General features: G+C 40.4%; 1 pseudogene; it reads left to right on the plus strand.

The window, feature by feature from the left end:
• The first annotated feature begins 614 nt into the window (after nucleotides 1-614).
• LOC124085079 (RWD domain-containing protein 1-like) lies at nucleotides 615-6,397 on the plus strand (annotated as a pseudogene).
• The last annotated feature ends 1,273 nt before the right edge of the window (nucleotides 6,398-7,670 follow it).

Genomic DNA, 7,670 nt, shown 5'->3' on the forward strand with positions numbered 1-7,670 from the left:
CACAATTCAGAATAGCTAAATTTTGGAATCAACCTAGCTGCCCTTTAATAGATGAATGAATAAAGAAACTGTGGTATATATACACAATGGAATATTATTCAGCATTAAAAGAGAATAAAATGATGGCATTTGCAGGTAAATGGATGGAGTTGGAGAATATTATACTAAGTAAAGTAAGCCAATCCCCAAAACCAAAGGCCGAATGTTTTCTCTGATTAGTGGATGCTGATCCATAATGGGGATTGGGGGAGCATGGGAGGTATGAAGGAAATTTAGATAGGGCAAATGGGAGGGAGGGGAAGGAAGCGGGTATGGGGGCAGGAAAATGGTGGAATGAGAAGGACATCATTACCGTAAGTACATGTATGAAGACACGAATCATGTGACTCTATTTTGTGTACAAGAAAGAGAAATGAAAAACTGTGCTCTATATGTGTACTATGAATTGAAACACATTCTACAGTCATGCATAACAAATTAAAATAAATAAATTTAAAAAATAAAAAAGCTTTGTTAATATGAAAAATTATATTAATTGGCTTCTATCTGTCGTAGTTTTTATTAAGATTTTATTAAATCTTTAAAAAATAAGGAGGATTAATATCTTTCCAGAAATGCATTCTCCAATTTATTTTATAGCTCTGCATATCTATCTTTGCCTCATTTATTCACTCTGTGCACTTTCAGGGGAGGTGACCTACATACATGTTTTAAAACATGTGAGGCATGATCTTGACTGCAGCACACTGCCTGGTCTTGAGGACATCCATGGGCTGCAGCCAGAGCCACAGTGGCAGATCACAGTGAGGAGCAGTCCAACAAGTCCATTACAATCAGAAAACCCACCCAGTGTCACCATTACAGTGATATGTGATCCTGGAGAAAATGGTAAAACTGTCCAGAACACCTTCAAGTTTACATACAATGGAAAATACCCAGATGAAGTTCCCCTTTATGAAATATTCTCCCAGGAGAATCTAGAAGATAATGATGTCTCAGACATCTTAAAATTGTTAACATTAGAGGCTGAAGAAAATCTTGGTATAGTGATAATCTTTACTCCAGTGGCAGCTGTGTAAAAGGAATTAAATGCAGCAGTAGATCAGATATAAACTAGAAGGGAGGAAGAAAAGAAACAAACTGAAAAAGAAGCAGAAAATCAATGATTCCATGGCAATCCTGTCACAGTGGAGAATTTCTCAAGTTGGATGGCCAAGTTTGATGCAGAACTCTTGGAAATTCAAAGGAAATGGGTCAAAGAACAAGTAGAAAAAAACAAGAGGGAAACGGTTATTTGAAATAGATCATAATTTTATCACCCCGTTATTTGAAATAGATCATAATTTTATCACCCCTATTAGCCAGTTCTAGAAAGATACTTGCTGGAGATAATGTGGGCGTGAATGAGTCTTTGTTACAGAAAGTGGGTGACTTGAAGCTGGTGGGTGAGGAGGCTGATCCTGGCTATGATCCTCTGCCCCAGGGCATGGCCCCACAGACTGAGTAACTTCCCGGATCTCAGAGGCTTGCCTGCTACAGTACTGTGACCATAGTGAGAGGATTTTGATTTTCCTAAGAAAAAATATTATTTTTTTCAGAATAGTCTTCTGATAGCTTTCATCATCAAACTTAAAAGCTGATCTTAGAGTTAAAAAAATGCATATTTTTGGCACTCCTTCCATCAGGGATTGAATACGGATTGACATTTGTGACTTGGTTGTAACCAGTGGAATGCAGCAGAAGTGATGCTGTGTGGCTCTGGAGGCCAGGTCAGAAAAGGTCAGGTCTCACCATGAACATTTCCTTTTAAAAATGTGAAATTATCTTTTAGTATTTTAGCTTCTACTGTGGAGCCAGGCATTAATCTCTATGAAAATATTTAAAATAATTTTTTGAAAAAGTATCTCTTATCGTTTTTGAGACTTGAGAACACTTTGACATGGTGAGGTGTCGGAGGGAGGAGAGGGAGTGGTAACAAACCTTGTGAAGAAAATAGTTTTATTCTAAGTATACATATGGGGATACTAAGGCCTACAGGAGTAATTTTCTTGCCCATTTAACATGTTGGGCTGAAATTCAACTCCTTAAACCACATCTGGCTCCGATATTCTTGTTTCTTCTGCATTGTGCTTCTGAGAAGCAGCATGGCACCCCACCAAGAAGTCTAGGATTAATATGGAGGATGGGGTAATTAATTTAAATCTTAAAATTTGCATGATCACTTTGTTATTGTTTGGGTCTGGGATGTCCCCAAAGTCTCATGTGTTGAAGATTAAGGCATCCCTGACGCAGCAATGCTCAGAGGTGGAGATTTTGGGAAGTGACTGGATCATAAGGATTCTGACTTCATCAGTGGACTGATGAGTTCGTAGCCCAGTGGACTACTGGGAAGTAATGGAGACTGTAGAAGGTGGGACTTAGTTGAAGGTAATGGGCCCTTGGGGCTATGTGTACTTGGGGTCTATGTGTACTATGTGTCTTGTCTTCAGCTCCCTCCTATGTTTCTCCACCCCCCCGCTCTCTGCTTCCCAACTGCCCTTGAAATGAGAAACTCTTTGCTCATGATCTGCCTCACCACAAACCCCAAAAGTAATGGGGTCAGCTGACCATGGATTGAAACCTCTGAAACTATGAACCAAAACAAATCTTTCCTCCTTTAAATTGTTTTTCTCAGATATTTTGTCACAGTGATGAAATGCTAATTAACACATGTATTTTAGAATATAACAAATAATTTATCATCTTTTAAAAAAGCTAATTAGGAGGATTCAAAGAAATATCATTTCGGTAGCACATTATTTTAACTTTAAAATTATCAAGTTATATATTCTACTTTGGAAGGACTTTTCAAAATTTATTGTGCTGTATCCTATTATTTCTGATCAAAGGAACAAGGAAGTGCTTTCTGTTATAATTTGCAAGTCACTGATGCTTGCAATTCTATGAATTAAAAATACTTATTTTTGGACTATGCCAAGTATGCACTTAGTGAAAGAAAAGTGACCACAACACTCAGAGCAACCAACAGATCTTTATTACAGCAGTGCAATAGAGGAGAAAAGAGAGAAAGAGAAGAGAGAGAGAAAGAGAGGGGGTGGGGGAGAGAGCACGCACACAAAGGAGACAGAGAGAGCAAAAGAGAAGAGAGAGAGGGGCCCGGCAGGAGTGAGTTTTTATAGCCCAAATCCAATGGAGTCTCTGGGTCTGCAAGCTGCCTTGTTGGCATACAAGGGGGTTAAGTGCTCGGTCTTGAGCAGGGGGTTGAGTTTTCAGCCTTGAGCGGGGACTTGGGCGTTTGGGATTGAAGCAAACAGGTGATAAAGAACCAGACAGAGGGTTTGAGTGGCCAGGTCATCCTGCAGCTAACTTTGTTTCGCATGCCCTGCAGACAACTTACTCAGCCTGTCCTGCACCTAATACTTAGTACTCTCGCCTCATTTATATGAGAGCAGCATTCCTGCAAAGGAGGTTATTACATCCTCTTCTAGGGAGCCACCTGCACCTTAGTGAGGGTAAGCCATTTGCCTATCTTTTCACAGGCAGAGCAAGTATTCAACTACAGGTATGTTCGTCAACACAGACTGTGCTCTTCACCCCTAATTTTTTTTTTAAGGAAAGGATTTCTTCAACTGGAGCTCCTTTGCAACTCAGAGGGGTGGGACTGACAATTGTAGATGTGGACAATACCTGATTGTGTGCAAGGATGGCCTAATTCTGCATTCCAAAGTGGTTGAAAATGGGACCATTCTATACAAGTTGGATTTCTAATCTCCCTGGATAGAATTTATAATTGCCTCTGAGTGGAATTCTCAGCTCCTCCCTGATTGGCTAGTTGTCTGCATCGAGGTATCATACCTATGTGTGCATCTGCTCAGCCATCTGCAGTGCAAAATCTTGTCAATCATGCTTACCTCAGGGAAACCATGAGATTTTAGTTCTGGAAAATTACTGTCCTATAGAAGGATAAAGCAGGATGCCAGTGGTAAAGCTATTTTAACATCATCTCTGACTTTAGAAGAATTCCTGGATATATGGATTGTAGACTTAGGATTTTAAAGTACATGGATATCTCCCAGTTTATGAAGATAGTTCATTTTATGCCTACAGGATTACTAGTTCATAAGTTCCCTTCCTTGCACAGACTGTATTATCAAGTCTGACAGTGACAGTGTCTCAGACCAAATGAAACCCAGGTGTCATGGAGATATAATAAGTTGTTCAAATCCACTGTTTGGTGGCTCTGTTAAGTTCTCTGTTTTGGGTAGTTTTGGAAGGAATGGTGAGTGGTAAAAAGGGCCTCATGAGCCTATTCCTGCTGGCAATTCAGCAGTTTCTTAGGAAGACCCACCAGTTCTGTTATGTGGCAAGACTACAACTTAATGATTGATTTTTTTCAAAAATCCTGAAATTTACACATACCTTCAGGTTATACCACCTTCACTGTTGCCAAGCGAATGTGCTTTGAATAGGTTTCCTTCTTCTTTCCTGCATCTCATCTTCACAGACTGGCTTTTCAGACAGACTTCAGCATCTACCACACATCACCTTTGCACAAAGGTCCAGGGCAGGTTTTGACCTAAGGGTGGAGTCAAGTGGAGTCAGGATACCTGGGGCTACTTCTCACTCCAGATTTGAAGTTTGGGCCCATGTGAATGTATTTTTATTATTTCCAGCTACCTTTGTTGACAGAATTCACAGATTGTGACTCTATAAATAGTAATTACTTTTGGTGACATGATGTGACCTTCCTCCTCAAACCTGGCCCTTTTCCCAGTCTCAATGAATGGGGCTGTCATCTGCCCCGGGGCTTATGCCAGCATCCTGGAAGCTGTCTTGAGACTTTTCATTGTCCCTGTTTATATCAAATTCCTCATCAAGTCTTTTGTTTAGTTCAGGAATAGCACCTTAAAGAGCTTCCCTGTACCCTCTTGGTGCCACCTTCAAATAATATTCTCCACGTTATAGCTGGAATTATATTCTCAAAAGTCATGTATTCATGTATTTATCTCACAAACATTTTTAGTACCTACTTTGTATAGAGTACATAGTGGAGAACAGGATAAATAAAATTCTTTCTTCATATCTCCCCTCTTCATGTTAAAACATTTTGGTAGATTTCTAACTGTTCTTAGCTTTAAGATTTTAAATCTTTCCTATGGCTTTCATAATTGGGTCCTTGTCCATCCTTATAGCTTCACTTTCTATCAATATTTACTTGACTCTAACCACCTCAGCTTTGTTTCTCTTCCTTAGTTATGCCCTATGGCCTGCCACCTCAGGGCCTTTGCATGTGCAGCAGTGTTGGCCCAGAATGCTTTCAGAGTCTGCCACCCCTCATCATTCCTCAGATATCAGTTCAAATGTGCCTACCTCAAGGAAGCCTTCCCAGTCCCAGCAGATTAACCTACATCCTTGAATTCTAATCTCTCATAGAACTATGAAAATTTCTTTTTTTGTGGCAGTAATCACAGTTATTCTTAGAATTAATTGATTACTATTTAGCTTCCACTAGTCCTTTGGAATATGGGCTTTTAATTACTACTTGCATCCCCAGAGGCCAGCATAATTAATGGGTAATAAATTCCCCCAAATTATATGTTTTAAATAAGCTATTGAACAAATGGGCAGACAGGTTCTTATAAAGTAGGCCTTCTCTAGTTTAACCAGACCTTGGATTGGCCACAGACACGGATGGTGCTGAGAGCACAGGCTTTTGCATTACTGAGGAGCAACTCCATGTCCTCCTGTTATCAACCAGTTATTAACCTGCTGCAGGCCTCTGTTTGGCACCAATGTCATAAGGTTGTCAAAATGATTAATAATGACAAAAAACACTAGGCATGCCATAAGCACTCAGTGACTGATAGTTATAATAATAACAATAAAACCTTTTCATTCAATGTGGTCTCTGCACTCACAAATAATAGTACTTGGTCTTTCCTGTTATCAGTGAGTTATATGAAAATGAAGAGTTCTTTGGGAAGAAAGGGCTTCAGCAATTCTGTGTCATTGTTCTTAATATTTTGGGCCCACTTCCATTGAGGGCTGCTAGGACAGAGACAGCTGTTGTCCTCCAATATCTATTTTCTCCTGTTGTGATATAGAATTCTGAAGGGCACACAGCTGCTCAGAAAAAGGTCTACACTTGCCAATATTTATTGCACCTACATGTGTCCATTTGACTAATTCTGGCTGACGGGATCATATTTATGGCAGCTTTGGGAAGGTTCTCCAGACTGACACATATCCCTTGCCCTTTTTTATTATTTTTCTTTTCCTTTTATCTCTTAGGTGGAATGCTGGGATGATGTCTGGACCTGGAGATAACAGCTGTGGGAACAGAACCCATGGAAAGCGGAGCAGGAAGGTAGAGCCTGGATTCCTAAGGCCTTCTTAGTTAGAAACCTGTTCTGTAGAGCAGAGCCACCACACAAACTGGGTTGTTTTCCTTACAGCTTTGGCATTAGAGAGAAAGAAATTGTCTTGTTCAAGACATTGTTGCAAGAAGCTTTATTCATGGCCAAAGCTTGGTACTATCCAAGACATGAGAGGAACAAAAGCCTTCTTGACTTCCTCCCAAGTCTTGTGAGGTAGTGATAATGCTGTTGATTTTTTTTTTTTTTAGATTCATGAGCAAATGCCAATGACAGGCCACCCTCCCAAGGACACACAGGTCACATGTTTTTTTCTCCTTCAGGTCTAAGTCCTGGTCTGCAGGCTGGTCAGTCTTCATGTCTGTGGAGGCCAGAAGAATCTTCCTATACTTTCCCATACTCAGTGTGTTACTCAGCCTATTAATCGAGCATCAGACATTAGTTTACCGTGCAGAGTGGAACAGGTGCTATTTGAAGTTCTTGGCATAGATAAATGTCATGGTTTAGATATGAGTTGTCCCTCCAAAAGCTCATGTGTGACACAATGCAAGAAGGTTCAGAGGGAAATGATAGGGTTATGAGAACCTTCACCTAATCCCCTGGTAGGAATTAACTGAGTAGTAATTGTAGGCAAGTAGGGTGTGTCTGGAGAAGGTGGGTCATTGGGGAGGGTACCTTTGGGGTTCATATTGTATCTTTGGAGAGTGGAGCTCTGTTTCTGCTTCCTGGTGCCATGTCCTGAGCTGCTTTCCTACATCTCACTCTTCTGCCATGATGTTCAGCCTCACCTTGAGCCCTGAGGAATGGAGTCAGCTGTCTATGGATGGAGACCTCAGAAACTGTGAGGCCCTAAATAAACGTTTCCTCCTAAAATTGTTTTTTTTTTTTCCTCAGGTCTTTTGGCCACAGCAATGAAAAAGCTGACTAAGTCAATAAGCTAAGCAACAGAGCTATATTCAAATAAGTTTCTCCTAGTCTTAAGCATGTCTTTCTATGCAGGGAAGATGGTTATGTTTGGGAATTCTATCCTTGGTGGAGAAACTTACATAGGAATTTCTAGTGTTTTCAATGTTTGTTAAGAAAAATTGGCTGTTTTATAACACTTCATGATCCAAAATGTGTTCTTGAAGAGGTTACAGATCCTTCATCACCTGGAAGGCACTTCTTTTAATCCTTGCCAGAAAAGATGCTTTGGAATAAAGGGATGGAGCAGCCATGTGGTCACAGCCAAGGTGACAGGCCATCCTCCCAAGAATACACATATCACATTCCTCCTTCAGGTCCAAGTCCTGGTCT

The sequence above is a fragment of the Marmota monax genome, unplaced genomic scaffold (assembly GCF_021218885.2).
Source record: "Marmota monax isolate L192 unplaced genomic scaffold, Marmota_monax_Labrador192_F-V1.1 WCK01_AAM20220418_F8-fsc00116, whole genome shotgun sequence".
Classification (NCBI taxonomy): domain Eukaryota; kingdom Metazoa; phylum Chordata; class Mammalia; order Rodentia; family Sciuridae; genus Marmota; species Marmota monax.